Here is a 24,781-nt window from a genome sequence, read left to right on the forward strand (position 1 = left end):
AAGAAAGCCCACTGCATGGGAGAACATATTTGACAATGTTTTCACCAATAAGGGTTTAATCTCCAACATTTACAGGGAACTCATAAAACTTAACAAAAGGAAGATTAAACAACCAAATCAAAAAATGGGCAACGGACCTAAATAGATACTTTTCGAAAGAGGACATAAGGAAGGCCAAGAAACATATGAAAACATGCTCAGTCACTCATCATCTGGGAGATGCAAATCAAAACGACAATGAGGTACCATCTCACACCTGTCAGAATGGCTATCATCAACAAATCAACAAATGACAAGTGCTGGTGAGGATGCGGAGAAAAAGGAACCTTCGTGCACTGCTGTTGGGAATGCAGACTGGTGCAGCCACTGTGGAGAACAGTATGGAGTTTCCTCAAAAAACTAAAAATGGAACTCCCATTTAACCCAGTGATCCCACTTCTAGGGATATATCCAAAGAAACTAGAAACACCAGTCAGAAAGGATATATGCACCTCTGTGTTCCTAGCAGCACATATTTACTATAGATAAGATTTGGAAACAGCCTAAGTGCCTATCAGTAGATGAGTGGATTAGAAAACTGTGGTACACCTACCCAATGAAATACTATACTGTGGTAAAAAAGAAGAAATTCTTACCATTTGCAACAGCATGGAGGAACTGGAGAGCATTATGCTAAGTGAAATAAGTCAGTCAGAGAAAGATAAATATCACATGATCTCACTCATTTGTGGAATATAGTGAACAACATAAACTGATGAAAAAATGGATCTAGAGACAGAGAAGCAATGATCAGAGGGAAGGTAGGGGAGGGTGGGTGTAAGGGGGAGAGATCAATCAGAGGACTTGTATGCATGCATATACCAATGGACACAGACACGGGGGGCGGGCAGTGGTGGTTAGGGCATGAGTGTATGTGGAGGGTAATAGGGGGGATAAAGACACATATGTAATACCTTAATCAATCAATAAATAAAAATTTATACCTCACAAAATTCCATTAGCTTGCTATTAACATCCCCACTTCACAAAGAAAACAGGCATAGAGAAAAAGTAATTTGCTCAAGATTACAAAACAAGTGACAAAGCTGAGATTTGGGCCTGAAGAATATACTTTCTGAGTTCTAAATTCCTCACTGCTCTGTCTCCGATAGAGGAGAGAAATTTATGAATTACTATTCTTTGTTCTCCCTCACCTCTTGCTATATATTCTTTACTAGAATGCTAGCAACTAAGCCTACTTTGAAAGTTCGCCCACATAATCACAGATTCACATGTACATACATATAAACACACGTGTTAAATCAATTAAACAAGGAGGTCATTCAGTGGAGGTGGTTCTAATACTGCGATAGACTACAAGAGCAGACTAAAATCTAAGCACTTAAATGCATCACGATTACAAAATTGAAACCTAAGGACAACCAATCCCATATGGCCGATTAGGCGTTAAGCTTTACAGAATCGATAATTTGTGTCTCAGATTATTTTTTAAGACATAAAAATAATATAATCTCTCAAATTTAAATAAGATAGCAAAAATAATTTAAATAAATAGTTTGAATATATAAACACAATGTAAGAAAGAGAGTTTGGCATCTTAATATTAGTCCTGTTAGTGAGAACACACCCATCCAAACACAAAGCTTTCTCCCAAAGTGACTGTCATATTTGTTATAACAATGTCATATATCATTTGATATTTGAAGCAGACATCATTTGCTAAGTGATGCTTAGCAATGAGTATCCTGTATTTTCTTCCTAACAATCTTCTCTCTGATTTTTACTTTGCTTCCAAGGATAATGTGCATATTCTCTTTTGTTTAGCATATTCATTATTCATGTTTCCCAGACTGAGCCTGTTAGGACAATTAATGACTGTGAAAGTTTCTTCCTTTTCTAATTATACTTGAAGGTGGCATTACATTTTCTTTATTTGAAACTTCAGAGGAAAGGTACTAATGTGCAATCAGACAAAAGGACACAAGCAGGTAGAAATGAAAGATTGCCTGTCATTAACTTATGACTATGTGAGCTTCTATTTGTTTAAAGAGGATTTGCACTAACTGTCTTTCATCTTGTACAAAGCAGACATTAAGTGCATGAGAGGAAAACGACTGACAAAATGTAATTGAACTGACCAAGCTATGTTATCATCGTCCCAAAGCTAGCTAATAGGATTCTAATATAAAAGGATCCAGCTGAGTGAAGACAAAAAAAAAAAAAAAAAAGAAAAGAAAAAGAAACGAAATGAAACTCCTGCAGCTAATAACTTAAAAGATGTGAAAAGTTTTGTTCAGATATATAATCTCCTTAAAACTTTAAATTAGACAGAGCATCACAGTTGGATGAATGTAAGCATAGACATTCCTAAAATGTTCAAGCAGAGAGCATAAAACATTAAACGTCTATGTATGACTTTCATGCTCTCCCTTCATCATTATCTCCCCTTCCTACAATGTCTTGTAGAGTTTGAGAAATAAGGGGATCTGGAATTCTTTTTGCTCCTCAGAGACAACGATTTCATCAGTTTGAGTTCAATAGGTCTAAATAGCAAAATTGGTCACACTAGTAAATAGTGAATTCAATCAAAATAGTCCACCCATGTATGAGACATTGTTTAAGAGTTGTGTGGATTTTGACCATCCCAAGTGGAGTACAACATCACTAATATCATTCTAAATACTATTCCTGTTTTATCTTAAATTTTCCATGCTTAAACTCATGGTCTTTAAATAGAAGCTAAGGGCAAAAGAAACACAATCTAGTAAGTCTATCCTTATTATTGAAGGTGTATATGTTAACAATTTTGCCAACATGAAATTAGGTGTGTAAAAGGTGCTAATGTTTTTAACTGTAAACACCAATGATTTTTATAGTAATGTGACAGAAATGACAATTTATAGACCTAATTTTGAAAACTGCACCTAGGATTTATCAAAATATGTAATGCATTTATTGCAATGTGTTTAGGTTTTTTTCCTTTCTAATTTTCCTTTGCTCTAATACTATGTTTTAAAAATATACTTTTTCCTTACTTTGGTTTTCCTGAGCCCTTAAAGTTTGCTTCAACTTCATTATTCCAGCTAAAATAGGCATCACATTTAGCTGGCTAAAAAGTGCATGATTGCCCTAGCCAGGTGGCTCAGTTGGTTGGAGCATCATCCCATGCACCAAAGGGTTGTGAGTTTGATTCTTGTCAGGGTACACACCTGGGTTATGAGCTCAATCCTTGGTTGGTGCACATGTGGGAGGAATCCGATCAGTGTTTCTCTCCCCTCCTCTCTCTAAAATCAGTAAACATATCCTCAGGTGAGCGTTATTAAACAATAATTTTAAAAAGTATAATTTATTTAATTAAGGAATGTTGAAAATATCTGTGCAATTAGTAATTTTTAAAAAATAAATCTTGTTTTGCCCAGCCAGCATGGCTCAGTGGTTGAGCATTGACCTATGAACCAGGAGGTCACAGTTTGATTCCTGGTCAGGGCCCATGCCTGGGTTGCAGGCTCGATCCCCAGTAGGGGGCGTGCAGGAGGCAGCCCATCAATGATTCTCTCTCATCATTGATGTTTCTATCTCTCTTCCTCTCCTTCCTTTCTGAAATCAATAAAAGTATATTTAAAAAAAAAAACATGTTGTTTTGGTATATCCTGGCTATAAAGTCAGTTCTTAGAATGTCAAGTTAAAACTGTAAATTTTTGCAAGACTTTATATAAAACTTTAACAAAATAATAAACAGGTTAATATTTTTATATACCTATGCAGTCATGGGTATTTATGTTTGTCATTAGGTTTAGGTACATGATTTCTATAAGAATCTCACTTCTGTTTAAAGGGATAATATGACTGCATTTACAAGTTTGGCTCACAATATTAATGGAAGACAAGAGTTCATAATTGGAAAGCCTAAAGGCATGTAGGAACTTTTCTTATAATCCCCAGCACCTCTTTGGACTCTTTGGCCGGCACCAGCTATCAATGTCATTCTCCCACCGATAGGAACTCACAGGCGAGCCATGGAAATTGGCAGACAGCAGAGCTCTTATTGGCAGTCTTCTTTCTCCTCTTAAGCCATTCAGAATGCACTCAGTAACTGGTTGAACTTCATTTACAGACCTACCAAACTTTACAAGGATTTCAATGTAAATAGATATTTCACTAAGAATTTACTGGAGAAGGGAACTCACATTGCGCAATGCATACCAGAAACAATACATTTACTCAAGTATGTATGTATGTTCTTTTCTCCAAGGTTTCTCAATTATTTCTGCCACCTCATTTCTCTGCTTATTCTTCTTTATTACTGGAGAAAGGTCTTCTTGGCCACTTCATGTTATAGAACAAAAGTCCCATAATTAATGGAATTGTGAGTACTTGTTGCTCCTTAAGCAATCCCATTTGAAGGTTCTCATCCTAGCCCAAATGATATATCTAATAGTAACCCAACAAATGAATCTTATTATATTAAGTAATCATAAGGAAATAAGGGCTCAGATGAATAAGAAATTAGGTCCACTCTGGGTAAGAAATAGTTCATAAAACTAGTGACTTATGATTTAAATCTTGAGGGACACATAGGGGTCTATGCCTATAAAACTGCTATAATTTAGGTTTTTACTTATATAATAATCCAAATAATTTTAATAGTTATTTGGTGTTTTACATGCACACTATAGTAATGATTAGCATGAAGTGATTCAATATTGAGATAATTGTTAATACTTAGTATTACAAACCCCATTTTATAGCCAAGAAATCCTAGAAGTTGAGGAAGTTGTCTGAGTTCATATAGCTAATAATGAGTATAATATAGAGCTAAAATTGAAACCAGGAATAACTCCAGCATCTGATCTACTGAATTCTTCTGTTAAATTAAATAATTTGTTAGTTTACTAAAAACAAGTTTAACATACTTTTAATCTTATATATTATTAAAGGTTGTGAATAAACCCAGTTTGATTTTGTTGCCATGTATCATGCCAAAAGATGATAAAATAAATATAGCATTTATACTTTTCATTGAAAACTCTAAAGTATTTTTCCATAGTGAGTAAAAGCCTTAAGCAAATATTTTTAGAGTTCCTCTTCAAGGTTGTGCATTTTTTTTTACCCTTGAGGAATCAGTAGATTCGTTTGTACAGCTACATCCGCATCAAGTCACATCTGCCTTTAATCACAAGCTCCTGTTACTCTCAAGAATTTAGAAGCAAAGGTTGGATGCATTTAGGAGACTGAACAGGTGCTCAGAGGTACCACTAGTTATTTAGCATAACTAGATTCATTCTCAGTCAAGCCTGTGAACTAAAAGGTCATCCAAATGAAAATGTTTTCCATCTGTTTTTATTATTCTCTTGTCCAGCATTGTGCTTTGCGGTTTATATATAAGGGTCCATGATTTTAAAAAAGAGCAACAACTTTGGCAACTTGAAGCAAAATGGTTTTGATGTAAAGTGTTTGATAAGATGGCATTTATAGTTATTTAAAAATATAAATATTATAGATTTCCAGTTATTTCAATATGACACAATAACAAAAGCAGAAATTAAACTAGAAACCTTCATAGACTTTTTTATCATAGTGTTTTCTATTATAATATGGATAGAAATACGAAAATATTTTACATTATTTTTTAAAATTTATCTTTGTTGTTGAAAGTATTACATATGTCCTCTTTTTTTCTCCATTGACCCTTCTAGCCCACCCCACCCCTTCACCCCAGGCCTTCGCTACCCTATTGTCTGTTTCCATGGGTTATGCATATATGCATACAAGTCCTTTGGTTGATCTGTTCACACCCACCCACTCACCCCCTGCTTTTCCTTTGAGATTCAGAAAGAAAATCAGAACAATGGTGAGATGTTTTGTCTAGAGATCCTGGTTATAAACTTTATATTATTTGTTGATTCATTCACAATTCTCATTTATTCTATAACTATCATAGTTAATGAAATAGAATGGTGATCCAGTTATATAAAATAAACTTGATTTTCTCTAGAGAGGCAACACATAGTAACCTAACAATTGTATAACTAATATGACTATTACAATTTTGACATGTTTTGGAGATGTACATGGTACTAAGAGATTATAAAATTGAATACTTTTATCAGTAACACTAGGTTAGTATAATTATGTCAGTAAGTTTATATGCAGGTTATGAATGCCTACTAGACAATAACTGGCAGATCTAATTCAGTACAGTTTCCATTTATGCTGAGATATAAGTAAGATTGTTCATAACCTCAAGGAGGTGGAGACAGAAAACTAGACACTAGAAGTATAGTTCTTAAATGTTATTGTTGGGAAGCAGCAGAGCCTTGGCAGCATGAAGGATGTGTCCTCATATACACTGAGGAGACTGGGGAAGTTCACTAACTTTCCATTTAAAACCCAAGGAGACTTGAGGTTCCCCACTTCTTATGTCACCTTCACACTGGGAAGAACTTTCCAAGAGAAACCATCACAAAATTGATACATATGGTTTTAAAACCCCCATATATCAAAAACTACAATAAATGCATCTAAAGGTGGAAAATATTTGTAGCATATAAACAGATAAAGGTTATCAACATCAACATATAAAAATTTCTTTATTAAGCAACACAAAGAATACTGCTCAATTGAAAAATGGAGCAAAGGACAAGAAATGGCATTTCATATAAGAAGAAAAACAAATGGCCAACTAAGATGTTGTAAATATTAACCTTAGTAGAAATAAGAGGTATGTGAGGAAAGCAAAATATTCTATATACAGACAAATTTTGAAAAAATAAAAGTCAGTATTAGTGAGAATATAGAAAGGGGACATTCTTCAACCCTGCTAGTAAGAGTGAAAATAAAGTAAAACATTTTGGAGGATTTGTTAAAGTATACTGAGAGCTAAAAGACAGATATCCTTTGACATAAGGAATTCTAATTTTAGAAATTTATCCTATGGAAAGTAATTAGACAATTGTACAAAGATCCAGGTATATTTATCATGTACTAGCATAAAAGTACTTAAAGCAATGTAAATATTTAACTATATTGGATTGGTAAATAAAATTGGGTATATGCAATCTTATGTAATAATCCTATGTAATAAAAGGGTAATATGCAAATTGACCAAATAGTGAAGGACTGGAACGCCTGTGGCCCTTCCCCCTGGCTGGCCCTACCCCCGAGTGGGCCTCCCAACCCCAAGGGGGGAAGGGCTGGCCAGCAAACCACCTGCAGCCCCTTGCCCTGGCTAGCCCTGCCCACAGCCCCTCACCCCAGCCAGCCCGCTCCCAATGGCCCCTATCAGGGCAGGCTGGCTGGACCCCACCAGTGCATGAATTTATGCACCAGGCTTCTACTGGAATAATATCAAGCCATTAAAATTATTACATACATACATGGTTATTGCCATGAAGAGATGGTTAGCACATATAAATGAAATAAACTAATTATAAAACTAGGAATAATATTTAATTTTTAAAAGTATGTTGTATGCATGTGCATAAAATATTATGAAACATATACTCCAAAATATATGCAGTGTGGTAGAATTATAAGTGATTCTTTTAAACTTCTGTTTAGTTTCTACTGTTTTTTCAACAATGCCTGTGTATTGCTTGTATACTAGTAATAATTTTATATATATATATATATATATGTAAAACTTTAAGTTTTTCCACCTTAAGTTTTATCTGTGCTTGTCACTATAATAATTAAATTTGAATGCCCAAGAAATCAGGAGTGATAGTTTAATTTTAAAATTTTGAAACAAATAAATGTTAAAAAGAATGGAATATTTAACCAAAATGTTTGCTTCATTTACTAAATTCCAATAGGAATTTATTTTTTAAAACTCTATTAATTGAACATATTATGATAATGAGGAGTAATAAAGGAAAGTGAAATGTGGTCAATAAGGGCAACAAGGCAATCAAATAAAAATATACAAATACAAATGAAAGATCCATGTAATCAAAATCAGTTGTAGTTTTAGATAAATAAGTGAATATGTTTATAAGTATACTCATAGACTTTGAAAGAGCCTGTGGAAAGTATTGTAGAGAGACTGGTGAATTTTGACTTTTATTTAGTTGTGATTCTTGCAGAATTTTAAAGACATTTTAGTAAGTAAACGGACATATATTTTAGTAGTAGTAGAGAGCCAATATTAGGTTTATAATAAAACTAAAGCATGAGCTTCCCTACTCATGACACTCATTAATCTGGCTTTATTAATTGCTTGGAATTCCCTATTAAAGTTCAACATTTGTCTTAAAGCGCTTCTCATTGTTGTGTTTTCACTGTCTTGTATTTTCCCCCTCACGTGACTGAACATTGACTTTCTCCTGTGACATAGGCAGAGTCGTTACAAAAGTAGAACCCAATGCTCAGGAATAACGTTGGAGTCAAGACTTTAAACATTTTCATTCCATAACCATCCCTTTTTGTTGTTGTGCTGGTAAGAGATGATTAGTAAGTAATTAATGTGAAATAATTAAGCATCTTGGACCATAAACTAGGAGTTAGATATGATGAAGAGGGAACAATAGTGAAGGATTTTGAAGCCTACATCATGAATTTTAATTTAAATCTAGAGTTCTGCATTCGTCTGGGCATAGAAGCCCTTCTATTCCTTAAGCAACATGCTTCTAGCTATTAAATAATATGTAAAAGCAGTAGGAGATTGAAGGCTAATAAAGAGGCAATTGAATTTGTTGAGATGTAAGGTTCATACGTAGCCTATTGGAGAAACAGTTGTATCTATTTTGAGAGATACTTGCCAAAGGAGATTTTATAGATCCTTGGAAGTCTACTTCATTACCTTAATAGTCTTACAGTCAGAATTTATTTATTTACTTATTTTACTGTCATATCTGACTCTAAGCCTGTTGATGAAAAGAAAATTTAACATTTATTAAATGTTTATGCTGGGTCAGGCTGCTTACTCTTTACATTTGTGTTTTCAAATAATCCTCCCAACAATCTCATGAAATAGTACATATTATTCCTACTGTACAGATGGGACATTTATTGTGGAGAAGTTAAATAATTTGTCCAAGATTATTGGGATTTGGACACAGAATTTTGTGGTGCCAAAGCTGACAGACACAAAGCATGTCTTTGTACTTAGGCATCTTCTGTGGCATTTCATTTATTCATGAAATAATGAAATAACTTACCATGTTTACATCCAGATTGTTTCTGTAGGTCTCATCACCGCTAACTGGTTATTATCAGTCTTGTAGTTGGAAAACTGTAACTGGCTAGCAAAATATATTTTAAGAATATTAAGAACTCAAAAAAAAAAAAAAGAGAGAGAGAGAAAGGATTTGGTTGCTTTGGTTGTTTTTCCAGAGTACATAAAGACTGTATGTCAAAGAAAGAATAAAGATTAAAAGTAAAAGTTAGAAATGGTAAAGAGAATTAACTTTAAATATATATAGTGTTTGTTTTTCGTGTTAAGTTTGATCCAGCAATTGAGTTGATAGCCCTCCCCCAGGAACTGGCTTTTCAGGTCACTTCACTGTGGACATTCCCTTTGCTAAAGACCACATTTCACTTGTGACCACATTCCATTCTCTCCCCTCTGGGTAAGCATGAAGAAGTGTGCGCCCAGGGAAAAGCCCGCCAAAAGTCCTTTAAAAGCCCCTGACCCCCGTCACTGGGTGCTGGAGCCATCCAGGCTCAGCCACCTGGTGTGCAGATGACAGAATAAATTCATAATCCCTCACCACTCTGGCCTTGTGCGTTCCTCCTTCGGTGACCTAACGTTTCTAATTTACTTTAAAGTTAAAATAAACATATGCCTCCATAGAAATTCAGGGAGGTTGTGGATTCTCAAAGTAGATTTCAGGGAAACCTGGGTCAAACACAGTAACAGTCACTATGTTTGGACATCTGTGTCTTTATTTATTTATTTTTTATTTTGACTCAAAGGAATTTATTGCTGTGTTTTCATTATCAAAACTTATGATCATCTTTCCTTCTTGGCTTTACAAAAGTCCGAAAGAGAGACACTGGCTACTTTGAAAATCTTAAGTGGGCTCTGGGAACAGCATGACCTTTGTAACCAAACCAGCAACCAGAACTTCATCATTTTCCTCACTAAAATTCAGACTGCCTTCATTGGGTGCAAAGGCTGTGATTTTTTTTTTTTTTTTTTTTTTTTTCATGATCTGCTGGACCCTGACACACATGGCAGAATGTGGTTGTTTAGCTTCAGTCCCTACTTTTTCCAGTTCCCTTTGCATGGAAAGTGTCTTCAAAAGAGTTGGCTCTCAGGGCAGTGCCTAGATGGGCTTTTTTGAACTGCTCATCCCTCCGCTCTGATCTTGTCAGGGCTCTGGAGTTCCCTGACAGTATGAAGACTGAGACACTTTCCTGTCCTGAGGGCAGGCCTAAGCAAAAGAGAGAAGCAGGACAGGAAGGAGCCACAAGTCACTGAACATCTATGTCTTTAAAAGTGAGTGTGACACCCAGCCGGTGTAGCTCAGCGGTTGAGTGTCAACCTGTGAACCAGGAAGTCACGGTTTGATTCCCAGGTTTTGGGGTTTGATCCCCAGTGTGGGGAGTGCGGGAAGCAGCCGATCAATGATTCTCTCTCATTATTGATGGTTCTATCTCGCTCTCCCTCTCCCTACCTCTCTGAAATCAATAAAAAATACATGTTGTAAAAAAGTGAGTATGACTATGAAACAAGTATAATTCCAGGTATAATTGTGTACTATATAAAAATCTTCTCCACATTATACAATATATATATTAGCAGAAAGTACATCTATTTCCATTTCTAGGACTAGAATTCTATCAAAATAAACATTTTGTCACTATTATCAAGGTGCATTTTATTGTCTGCATTTGAAGATAAGGCACTGTAAATTTATCACAATTCAATGAAGGCAGGATACTTCAAAAGCCTGATTTGAAGCTACAGAATGATGTACAAAAGTGCTTTGTCAATTTAAGAAAACCTTGGTTGTTTATCATGTGGCACTTTACGCATCCATTTTTGAAAATGCTTTTGATGTTGCACGTCTTGGTCATAAGTTCTTTCAGGATTTTAAAAAAGATGTCTTTTCCCCCAAATTTCTAATGTTATACAGGATGTAACCTGTACCAAAATCCTTTCATGCATTCTCATATTACATTCTCAAAGAGATTAAGTGCTGATATTTTTCATAGGCTGATCCCTCATGTAAATACATTTCCTTGTCCTGAATATAACAATGCTATGTTAACCATGATATTAATTAAATTCCAATTTGGATTCAGTAGTTTTTCTCTTGTGTATACTAGATGTATAATGGTGATATAGTCTCATATATCTGTAGGTCCATGGCATAAATCCACAAATCAAGCTGGAAATGAGAAAGTTTCCTTGAATATGTTAATATATAATAAGATTAGTATAGAATATGTTAAAAAGAATGAAACATTAGATTAAGCACACATATTTATTCCAAAAGTGAAACCAGCTTATCTGCAGCAAATCCAGCACTCTTTCAATTATAGGCACAGACATGAGAAATTCAATAACCATGTTTACAACCTTTACTCCAGCATTAGTTTCCAGGAGTGACCTTTTCCCCTACTATTTTTGCCTGGTTTACAAGTATTTAAACTATTTCAGTGCCCTGGTTTTTCATGACAATGGAAAATGTCTTTTAAAGAGTAATTACATGATATTTAAGGGGACCCAGCATTGGGTAACATGAAAAGTATGTATAGCAGTAAACATGAGTAAACAAGCAATTGGTAAACAGATAATCCACAGTAGGAAATGGCAGTGTGTGGCTATCACTTAAAAGATATAAGAATTTCTGTATTGGGTCTTGAAACATGACCTAATTAAGCCAGGATGATGTTCACATTTTAATAACCTTAACAGTGCTCATAGAGGAACAGGCATAGTTGACTGAGTGTGTGGCATATCTCCAAGATCAAATAATGATGCAAGATTATAGCACTGATCCTCCATTATAGTCCTGTTGCTTCTGCCTTTCCTTTTATTGACTGAGAGGGCAGAGATGACTGGATAAATTCCAAGAAGGTGATAGCAGTTTTGGGGAGATAAAAATATATTAATTAAGAAAAAGCTAAAATTTCTGGCTATGTTTACTTTGGATAATAATATCAAGGAAATTGTAAATGAGTTAAAATTACCAAATGCACTTTGGAAATTATTTGTAATTTATTACAAATATTCATTTATATACATTATGAATAAAATATTCAATTTTCAATTTATAGATTATTTACTCTAATTTTAAAAGACATCTGTATGTTAACCTATTAAGTGGTTTCTAACATATATGTAATTATTATGTCTTTCTAAACCAAATGTAGAGATAATACAACTTTGGGATGTTTTCATGTTACTGCCTCATTTCCACGCTCTCAATGCAGTGGATACTTTAGCATATTGTATAGTCCCTATGATCAGCTCTGAAAATTTGAACGCAGACATAAAAAAAAAAATCATGTAAAAATTCTGGGTATTTCAGGAATCCATTAAATAGGAATATTTTGAATTGGAACTATATGAATACCTCTGGATTAAATTTTATTTAAAAGTTGAAACTTTAAAAACTACAGTATAAACACTGTAACAGAGCCTAAGTATAAAAGGAGGAAAAGAAGACAAGATCAGTATTGAATGACTATACCTTATGTTCTTGAATCTAAAACTCTGAACTATAGCCTCCTTATTTATAAACAGCACCTTTGAACATGGTGACCACTTATTTACCTCTTAACTATGAACTCATTGAGGGCGAGGGTCTTGTACACAGTTAACACCTGCTGTATATTTATTGAGCAAATGAGTGAATAATTAGTAAATGGAGTAACATTTTGAATTTTTCACAGTCATATCTTTTTCATTAAATAGTTAATAATAATCAACAAAGTTTGGAAATTATACGAGGTCATAATCTTAAAACATGCAGTGTCATTCTTGATATAAAATGAGGTATAAGAATGCTTGTACTATTTTTTCATTTATACTTTATACCTTTCTAGTCCTCTATATAAAGATTACTATACAGACAACTCTTATATCTGTACTAGTGGCCCGGTGCACGAAATTCGTGCACAGGGGAGGGTGTGTTCCTCAGCCTGGCTTGCACCCTCTCCAATTTGGGACCCCTCGAAAAATGTCCTGCCAGTTTACAGGGATCGGGCCTAAATCAGCAGTCGGACATCTCTCTTGTAATCCAGAACTGTTGGCTCCTAACTGCTCACCTGCCTGCCTGCCTGCCTGATTGCCTCTAACCACTCCGCCTGCTGGCCTGCTTGCCCCCAAATGCCCCCCCTGCCAGCCTGATCACCCCTACGTTCCTTCCCCACTAGCCTGCTCATCCTCAACCGTCACCCTGCTGGCCTGCTCACTCCAAACTGCCCCCCTGCTATCCTGATCACCTCCAACTGACCCCCACTAATGGCCTGCTTGCCCCCAACTGCCACCCCTGAGGGTCTGCTTACCCCCAATGGCCCCACCCCCCACCAGCCTGATCACCCACAACTGCCCTCCCCTTTTGACCTCTAGCCCCCTCTACCTCGGCCCTGCCACCATGGCTTTGTCCAGAAGAACATCTGGAAGGTCTCCTGGAAGGTCTCCCAGTCTAATTAGCATATTACTCTTTTATTAGTACAGATACATTTGTCTGTAAATATGATTATGATTGCAGGTATGAGTAGGACCAGGTAAAATTTTATAGAATGGGCCTTTTATTACAGATGGTTTGCCATCTATGCATTTTTTCTAAAGAAGTAAAAATTACTTTAAAAAATGTTTCAGGAAGACTTTGAGAAATTTACAGTATCTGCTTTTCTTCCAAGAAATTTGTCACTTTTATGCCAGAGTGAGAATTATTTGTATGCTTTGTATGCCAGCATTGGGCCTCTGTGACTGGGGGGCACTTAGCTTGACTTGAGAGTAATTATCTCGCTCACTGGCTGGGAGGGAGGGTGTGTGGCAGAGGAGATAAATACTCAGTTCTGGATTATTCATAGATTGCTGACTTTCTGGATTGATTGTGCAAGCCCCTCCTTTTATTGATGTCCACCTTCTGTTGACAGACATCTACCCTGGGAGAGAAATGAGATGAAACTCTCTCTTTCTTGTCATTGTAAAAAGCATTTGAATTTCTAAGGTGTGATAAGGCCACCCAGCCATCCACAGTCAAGGCACACATTTTCATGGAGGATGTTCCCACTCTTGAATAAATTAAAACAATTTTTTTCTTTTAATTTAAACTTTCTTCTATAACTGTTTTCTTGTTACTTAAAAGATAGTTTTTTTTTGAAACTGCTTCCAAAGCTTTTCAAGCTATATATGTCCTTGGAATTAATTTATAAATAAGAATTAAGCCCGGCAGGTGTGACTCAGTGTTTTAGCATTGACCTATGAACCTGAAGTTACAGTTTGATTCCAGGTCAGGCCACATGCCCAGGTTGTGGGCTTGATACCCAGTACAGGGGCGTATAGGAGGCAGCCAATCAATGATTCTCTCTCATCATTGATGTTTCTATCTCTCTCCCTCTCCCTTCCTCTCTGAATCAGTAAGAATATATTTTAAAGAAAGAGAGAGAAGAGTATATATGTTTGTAAATAAGAAAACATGTATTTGATGCTCTTAGAAAGTCTTATTTTATTTCATTAAAACTTGTGCAGTATAGGGAACTCCATAGGTTCTCTTAATTTGAAAAAAGTTAGAGGGAAAGGTACTAATTCAGAGTTCCTTGGGAAAAAGTGCCACTTATATATTTTTTATGTTTATTTTTTTAAAAATCAAAAACTGGCCGAAACCGGTTTGGCTCAGTGAATAGAGCGTCGGCTTGCAGACTGAAAGGTCCCAGGTTCGATTCCGGTCAAGGGCATGTACCTGGGTTGCGGGCATCTCCCCAGTGGGAGATGTGCAGGAGGCAGCTGATCGATGTTTCTCTCTCATCGATGTTTCTAACTCTCTAGCTCTCTCCCTTTCTCTCTGTAAAAAATCAATAAAATATATTAAAAAAAAATCAAAAACTGAAATATTTTCTATTCAGAAAATATATTTGGATCTAAATATCTTCTATAATTTTAACCCTAAAATATCAATTTAAATATTTTAAAAATGGTTTGGATGTTTGCTTTTTAAATAAGTTAGGTTACTGGAGTTCTACATGTTACTGGATCACCTGGGGTAATTTTCTGATTGGAAAATTAAGAATTATAGTCAGAGGGGAGGACATGAGAATTTTTAAAGAACATATTCAATTTACTTTAGAAGCCGAACCTCTCTTATCATGTGACTTGTTTTGTATGTTTGTTAAACTATATTATCACATAAGCATTGCTGCTAATGGCACAAACAGTGACAGTTGATTCGGGTCATCTGAATGTCCACTGTTTGTTTTAATTTTTATGTTCGTTTTGACTCTGTCATATGCTCAATCTTCAGTGGAAGTCATGAGAACATATTATTTTTGCCTGCTCCCTACTTTACGTTGGAAATATTCTTTTTTACCCAGATGGACCTTAAGTTTGAGATAACGGATTGTTTCTGTTGCCAAATTTTTTCTTCCTTGCCAAGTAAGGGAGTTGTGAACTCTTCAGTGATGCCTTCCCCAGGATATTTGCAGATGTGGTTGGGAAAAGCCATTTCATCCCCGACCTTTGCATGTCAGGTGCTGGGGTGCCCGGGCTCCCGCTTGCCCCGATTGCCTTGGGGATCACGCGGCCTGCGCCCGGGCTCCTGCTCGCTGCGGGGATCACGCAGCCGGCCTGCACCTGGGCTCCCGCTCACCCCAATCGTGGCGGGGATCATGAGGCCACAGGCCAGCCCGGCTTTCTAATGGCCACCTTTGCCTGCCCCCATCTCTTGCCTGCCGCCTGGGTTTCCATCACCATTTTTCCATTCTTCCCCTTTCGCCTCCCATCATTGTAGGATATGCAAATTAGCCGCCATCTTTGTTGGTGGTTAACCGCCATCTTGGCTGGCAGTTAATTTGCATATCGCCCTGATTAGCCAATGGGAAGGGTAGCAGTTGTACGCTAATTACCATGTTTCTCTTTTATTAGATAGGATTTTTCAATTTGTTGAGAAGAAGTGAGTCAACTATTATGAAAAACCTCCCATGGGTTATAGCAGGGACTTTGTAACAATGTTGCAAGATTCCTGAAAGCTTGGTGGGATGCAGAAGGTGTCAATTATTGGTTCTGATGAGCCATTTTGGGTCCAATGGTTGAAGAGTGAAAGGGAGACATTATACAGGTGGCAGGAATTTGGAAATAAAAAACAAGGGTTGCCTTAGATTTTTTTCAGACTTCTGAGAGGAAACATTTATTCTGAGGTGCTATATGTGATTTATTTTCTCATCCCTCTACCTTAAATTCTAGTTGCCACCTCAGTATCATTTTGCCCTTCCTCTTACTAACAAAACCACCATTTTTCTGAAGTGCCAATATTGCCTTCGTAGAAAACATTTCTCAACCCCTCCTTGCAGGTTGGAGGCCTTGTAACATAATTAGAATCAATGAGCTGAAAGTTGAATTGTTGAATGGGAATTGTTTTTATGCTTCAAAATATACTCTCAAGGAAGTAAAAGGATAATTTGCAGAATGGGAAAAATTGCAAATTATATATCTAATAAGGAAATTGTATCCATACATGTAAAGAACTCTTAAAACTCAACAACCAAAAGACAACCCAATTTTAAAAATGGGCCAAAGATTCAAATAGACCTCCCGTCTAAGAAGGTATACAATTCCTAAAGGTCACATGAAATGATGCTCAGAAACATTAGTCATTAGGGAAATCAAATCCAAAACCACATGGGATACCACTTCACTCACACTAGAATGGCTGTAATCAAAAGTCAGATTACTTTTGCCAAAGATATCGAGATATTGGAACCCTCATAGATTGCTGCTGGAAATGAAAAATAACACAGCCACTTTGTAAAGCATTTGGCAGGCCCTCAAAAAGTTAAACAGAGAGTTGCCATATGACCCAACAATTCTGCTCTTAGGTGTATACTCAGATTGAAAATGTATATCTCTATGCGACAACTTGTACACAGATGTTATAGCAGTTGTGTACCATCTTGCAGGAGTAGATATATTCCCACTCCAAATTTGAGGTTTTTTTGGAGAAAGCAAGGTGGTTCCAAGCAAGTTGAAATGCCTTGAAAGAGCAGAGGAAGAATATTGGCTTGGTGATCTTTATGATGGATAGGGGGCCTGGGTGGAGCTGAGATTGGGGGTTCTGTGCATGTTTTGAACTTCTCTTTGGTGCCAAAGGAGAGAGCATGTAGGATTTCTTATTAGCTTTTGCAGATGTGGAATTGGAAGGGATGAGGGAGGGGTGAGTCTTCAAAGCTGTCATAAGTCAAACATCAAAAAATGGAGTCATTATCTTTTTTATACATTGTTATTCATCATAGCCCCCAAGTGAAAACAAACCAAATGTTCATAAACTGATAAATAGATAAATAAAATATGGTATGTTTATAGAAGAGAATACATTTGTCAATAAAAAAGGAATGAAGTACTGAAACATGCTACAACATGGATAAACCTTGAACTGTATGCTAAGTGAAAGAAGCCAGTAAAAACAAAAACAAAAAACCCCACATTGCATGACTCTATTTATGTGAAATATCTAGTATAGGCAGCTCTATAGAGACAGAACATAGATAAACAGTTGCTTAGAGATGGAGGATTGGGGAAAAATAAACAGGTACTGATAATGGGTATGAGGCTTTATTTAAAAGTGTTGAAAATGTTCTAAAAATGGCTAAAGATTAATTCTATTATGTTATCATCATGTTGCTCTCAATTTAGATAAACATTCTGTTCTTTTTGTAAATGTGAAATTGTTCTATTTTCCTCATTGCACTGTTGTGAGATATATATGTATATATATATTAAAAGGATTTTTATTATTTGCATTGTTAGATTCTGTAAATTAATGACTATTTAAGCTCTGTTGGAAAGTCTGTTTCTATTATACCTCACTCACTTGCTATGACTTTATGGCATCTCAATAAATCTTCACAACAACTTTGCAAAATCAAATTTTTATGTTTTTATAACTAAGAAAATTGGCATTCAAGGGAGTGCTGAAACCCTCACCCATATAAAAATCCATATTTTTTCCATTCTATCACACTGTTTCTTACACAAAGGTTAATTGAGTATTTTTCAGACTTTTCTTCATCTACAAGCAAACAAATCTCAAAATATGGCACATGATTGCTCTGAGTGAAATATGAGATTATAAATAGCTTTGTTAAGTGGCACATCAACAAGATGTTTAGATTTTATATTGCTGGATTTCATATTTTATCGGTTTTTAATTCATACCAAATAAAAAAATGCCTTTGATGGCCTCTGTAAAACATGCCATGTGCAAATATGAAATGGGAGAGCAACCTGAAATGGATTTACTTCAGGGGATTTTATGAACCATCAACTAAGCTTTCAGTTCACTCACCATGAGAGATGAATATGATAAGTAAAAAAGTAAGAACTTAGAGTGGTTCTCTCTGACATATACAGGGTGTCCCAAAATATGTAAGCACACTTTAACAGCTGATAGCTCAATTTTGAAAATGAAATGTATTTTAATAATCACTGCCTTTATACTTATTCAAAGTGTATACACATTTTTGGGATATATATATATATATATATATATATATATATATATATATATATATATATAAAGGGTAACATGCTAATTAGACTGGATGTCATTCTGGATGAAGCCGGGGCCAGAGGGAAACCTGGGTCCCAGGTGCCAGAGGGAAGCTGGTGCCGGCAGCTGGGGGCAGGAAGGCCTACTCTTGCACAAATGTTGTGCATTGGGCCTCTATATATAAAATTAATAAGTCCTAACCCTCACCCTAATATTTAGTTTGTTCTCTGATTCTCTGAGTCTTTTTCTGTTTGTTTATATTGTTTTTTTTAGATTCCACATATAAGTAAAAACATATAGTATTTGTCTTTGTCTGATTTATTTTACTTAACATAATACCCTCTAGGTATTGTGTTGTTGCAAATGATAATGTTTCATTTTTTTATGACAGAATAATATTCCATGGCATATATGTAACATTTCTTTTTATCCATTGGCCTATCATAGGACACTTAGATTGCTTCCATATCTTGGCTATAATAAATAATGATGCATAAATAATGAACATTGGGGTGCATATATTTTTTGAATTAATGCTTAGTAGTATGGCATTATGTAGAAGGTGTCCTGTGGGGACCACTGCCATCTTTCTGGTCACCTGAGCCAGGTGCTCCATGGCTGTCCCTTGTGTGGGTTGTGCGTCCTCCTGTTGTCACATTAGTAGGTGGGATTGACCCTTAGGCTGACTAGCTGAGAGGACTGGCTATGGCTATGTAGGACAAGATGTTGTGTGGGGGCTGACTTTACAAAATGGGTTTTGCTTTAGCTGGGCTGTGGTTCCTACCCTTTGGGTGTGTCATATGTGGAGCTAATTTGATGGTGTTCTGATGTGGTTGGAAGTCAGCCGCTGGGTATGTTGGTTCTGGGGCCTTTTAGGAGGTGCAGGCCAGTTTCAGCAGCTCCCTTTGTATAGCCTAGAGCAGTGGTCGGCAAACTGCAGCTGGCGAGCCGCATGCGGCTCTTTGGCCCCCTGAGTGTGGCTCTTCCACAAAATACCATGTGCGGGCGTGCATGTACAGTGCGATTGAAACTTCGTGGCCTATGCGCAGAAGTTGGTATTTTGTGGAAGAGCCACCCTCAAGGGGCCAAAGAGCCTCATGTGGCTCTCGAGCAGCAGTTTGCCAACCACTGGTAGGGCCACCTGGCAGGAGCTACATTGTGATCTTCAGTTGACAGCTGCCTGTGTTGGCGTGGTGGTGCCTGTAAGAAGCTATACTGTGAACTAAGGCAGGCTTAGGGCCACTTTGCCAAAGGTATAGGGCATGCCTAGAGCAGCTATTATCTTTTTGGAATTTGTGAAACTTTGAGAAATTTTAGGAAAGTTTGCAGCATGGGCCAAGATTGACTACTTGTGTGGAAAAGCCACTGAAGAGGTTCAAGTGGGTGTGCTAGTCAGATTGGATGTTAAGAGAATTACCAGGGTGAGGTGATAGGTGTTAACCAGGTTATTGGAGACTCAGATTTGGTGCCCACCTGTGACTGCAGGCTGGGTGAGCGAAGAGCTCAACAAATGATTAATGGTGTCTGCCAGCACTTCCATTCTGAGACCGCTGCCCCTCCAGTCCTCATCCTGAAGCCAGCCAATTCAGTTTCCCCCTGTATGTCCCTGGTGCTCTTTGAACCACGGGGACTTAGCACTAATGTTTGTGGTGAGCGAGTCTGTGTTCAGGAATTTTAAGAGGACAGCTTGGTCTACAGCAGCCCTTTTTCTCACTTGTCTGTAACCCCCTCATTTTCACAGCCAGATGTTACAGAGACTCCTCTTCCCCAAAAGGGTGTTCCAGGCTAGGGATCCTGGTGTGGAGCTGAGAACCCCTTACTCCTCAGGGGTGACCTCTGCAGCCTAGATATCTTGTCTGATTCTTAACCACCATAAGTAGGTGTGAGATCAGCCCATTTGGCATCTCTGCCCCTCCTATTAGTGTCAACTTGGCTTCTCCTTTACGTCCTTAGTTACAGGAGTTCTGTTTAGCTAGTCTTAGGTGGTTCTCAAGTATGGTGGTTCCATAATTTAGTTGTAATTGGTGTGGTCATGGGAGGAGGCAAGCATAATAGTTATCTGCTCTGCCTCTTGACTGGAAGGTTCCTTTACAATTATAAATAGTATATTGCATTTGAGCGACAGAAATTTGGGGAAATTAAATTATATAAACAAGTATCTATATAGAGTCTCTAATAAAGTAAAAGGAACACTTGGATTGATATATAGAACTGTTACAGAAGACCAAAGAAATACCACTCAAGCTTCCTAGAGAAAGGGAGGGACCCCATTTATTAAAACTAGTGGACTCTGGAAGTAATTTCAAAATCAGAGTGAAGAAACATGCAGAGAGCCTGTCTATATATATCCCGCTGGGGTCTTTGTCTTGCAAATATGCCCCCTGCCCCCTTTGTGGCCCTTCAGGAAGGCTCCCAGGTGTCAGGCCACATCCGATGATCCATCCTGGCACCAGCATAACAACTTCCACTCCCCCCCAACCCCCCCAGGGCTTCACAGTTCCATGGCCTCTGCATTTAGATAACAAGTTCTGCAAGACCAGTTTACTCCTCAGAACTGGAAAATGAGTGAAAAAATAATCTTTAATCAATTTAGCTAAAGTTGACAACTTATAACTCATTACCTTTAAACTTAAAAATATATATATTTTATTGATTTCAGAGAAGCAGAGAGAGAGAGAGAGAGAGAGAGAGAGAGAGAGAGAGACATCAACGATGAGAGAGAATCATTGATTGACTGCCTCCTACATGCCCTACACTGGGGATCAAACCCTCAACATGGACATGTACCCTGACCAGGAATCAAACCTTGACTTCAACACTGAACCACTGAGTCACGCCAGCCAGGCACCTTCAAATTTTTAGGAGAAAAAATTTAACTCAAAATTAGATTCAATTTGTTTTATATTGCCACATTATGCAGTTTGAAAGAGAAGAATATATAAGTATTAAATATTCTTTAAATGGGCCAGAAGGTAAGTTTTGGATTAATGTGATTATATCCATGCATCAGTTTTTAAGGTGTATGCCTAGAAATGGCTGGAAATTAATGATAATACCTTGACTTAGGCAACTTCAATGAGCATAGTTACTTTGAACTTCATTCCTGAGAAAAAAGCACAATAGGCTTAATAGAAGACCCATGTATAACATAAAATATAAATATAACACTTTGATAAATTTAATTTTATAAAATTTTCCTGAAAGCTGAAAAAATAGAACTAATTTGTGCTTTTGTAGGTTTTATTTATTTATTTACTGCTTAATTAAGAGTTTAAGGTTAAAGAATTTCTGAAGTATAAAATTATATTTTGAATTTGAGTGACTTTATTTAGCTTAAAATTTTGTTAACATATTTAAAACAACCAATGTGAGTTGATTAATTCAATTTTAATTATTAAAGTCACATGCTTTACAAATATTTTTCATTTTATGAAATATTTTTCACAAAAATAAGCATATCTTTTATTAAGAGATTCCAAAGAAGAGAAAGTAAAACCCTGGCCATATCTGCAGGCAGTTTTAGTTTTGCCCATATTAATAATGATTAAAAATACTCACAAAATGTACTGCTGTGTTGTGATAAATATGCCCTTTTATTTTTTTTACTAGAGGCCCGGTGCACAAAAATTTGTGCACTTGGGTGGGTCCCTCAGCCCGGCCTATGCCCTCTTGTAGTCTGGGACCCCTCAGAGGATGTCTACCTGCTGGGCCCAGGGATCGGGCCCAAGCTGGCAGTCAGACATCCCTCTGGCAGCCCAGCAGCCCTCGGGGGATATCCTCTTGCCAGCAGGGAGCAGACCTAAGCTGCAGTCGGACATCCTTAGGGCTGCTGAGGAGGCGGGAGAGGCTCCCACCACCACTGCTGTACTGGCAGCCATCAGCCTGGCTTGTGGCTGAGCAGAGCTCCCCCTGTGGGAGCGCACTGACCACCAGGTGGCAGCTCCTGCATTGAGCATCTGCTCCCTGGTGGTCAGTGTGTGTCATAGTGACCAGTCATTCCCAGTCTTTCTGCTGTTAGGGTCAATTTGCATATTACCCTTTTATTATATAGGATAGAGGCCCCCACCACCATCGTGGCTTTGTCCTGGAAGGATGTTCGGAAGGACATCTGGAAGACGTCTGGTCTATCTGGTCTAATTAGCATATTACCCCTTTGTTATTATTATAGATTTTTGCATATTATAGAATTTCTTTCAAGTTGAATCATCATATGATGTTATTTTCTGTTATCTTTTGCTTTTCATTCAGTATTATATTATTGAGATTCATCCACATTCTTAGAAATAGTAGTAGTTTATTCCTCTTTATAATGAGGCAATATTTTATTATATAGGCATATCTAACTGTGATTATCCATTCTCCTTTTGATGGACAGGTGGGATGTTTTCAGTTATTAGCTATTTTGATTAAAGCTGCTAGATATGTTTTAATAGGCTTTTGGTAGACACTTGTTTCCATTTACCATGGATAAATATTAGGAGTGTTGTTACTGAGTGAGAGGGCAATGTATGTTTAACTTTTAAAGAAACTATCAAACTCTCTTCCAAAGTGGTTGTATCTTTTTACATTCCATACCATGTGAGAGTTCAACTGAACTCTACATCTCTAACATTTGGTGTTGTCTCTCACAGCCACTTTAGCCACTCTGGTGGATACAGTACGGAGGTTTGTCAAAGAAGCCAGTTTGGAAAGACTATATGCTGTATCTCATTGTGGATTGAACTTGCATTTTGTTAATGATTAATGTGGTAGAGGGTCCCCAAGAACCTCAGAGTAGGAGGAAGTAGAAACAACAGATAATTTGGCATAGGTCTTGTATCTGGAATAATAAAAAGACAAGCAACCAAATTTAAAAAAAAAAAAAAAGAAGAGTGATTTTTAAGCATGCCCTTCACAGGGAAAGATATACAAAAGGCCAATAAGTATATGAAAAAATATTTATCATTTGTACAGAAAAAAGTTAATATAGTACACCGTACTGCTATTTTTTGAAAGTCCTGTTTACATGACTGGCCCTTGGCTGGCATCTGAGAACTTGGATTTTGAGAGGATTCTAACCAATAACTGATAAATGGTTCGATTTGTCTCTTTGAGCAAACTGCTTTCCTTCTGGAAGTCTGGAATTTGGGTAATTGCCAGGCAGGGTGTGCCTAGGTGGCCAGTCCTCATGGAGAACCCTGGGCATTGAGCATTTCATGTAATTTTGTGGTTGGCAAAATTTTATATGTTGTCACAATTCATTGCCAGGGGAATTAAATATATCCTGTCACTCCACTGGGAGAAATCTCTTGGAAGCCTGGGCCGGTTTCCACTAGAATTTTGCATTGTGCCCTTTCCTTTGCCAATTTTGTCTTATATCTTCTTCTGTAATAAATCATAGCTCTGAGTAGAATTATATTTTGGATACTGTGGGTACTCCTAATGAATCATCTAACCTCTAGATGACTTGCCTATTTTTTTAAATGATTGTTTTTGATGAGTATAGCTTTTAATTTTGATGATATCTAATTGATCTTTTTTTTTTTTAATGTGCTGTTTGTGCTTTTTGTGGCTTTTCTAAAATCTTTGCCTAACCCAAATTAGGGAAGTGTGCACCTTATATTTTCTCTAGGGGCAATCATTCTTCTTTTACATAAAATCTTTGGAAGAGTACACATATTGTCTTCCAGTAGCAAAATTTCTCTTTGCCTGCAATTAATGGTTATTATAATGAAAGATATTGCAACTTGACTAATTTTTCTAAATCTACATTCTCTGTCCTTACACTGTAGAATATTGAGCAGGTTACTCATGCTTTCAACCTCCATGCCTTTGAAAACGTGGGTAATTATTTTTTTCATGAACCAACCAAGATCTGCAGGAGAGCTGATGATGTTATTTCCAGTCTGAGTCCAGTGGCAGAAAAAGGCCACTGTCCCATCAGGCATGAATAGTTTTGAATTTTTCAAATGGGCAGCTGCAAACATGCTGTCTTTTATGAAAAATAAAAGATGACTCAAAGGGAAGAATCAAGAGCCCAGAAGGTAGAGGCAATAACCACCAGGAATTTTTCCCAAACCTTGAAACCTAATCCAGAAAAATACAACAGTTGCCCAGCTGGATTTCAGAACTGTTATGTT

Source organism: Myotis myotis, unplaced genomic scaffold (assembly GCF_014108235.1).
Source record: "Myotis myotis isolate mMyoMyo1 unplaced genomic scaffold, mMyoMyo1.p scaffold_m19_p_1, whole genome shotgun sequence".
Taxonomy (NCBI): domain Eukaryota; kingdom Metazoa; phylum Chordata; class Mammalia; order Chiroptera; family Vespertilionidae; genus Myotis; species Myotis myotis.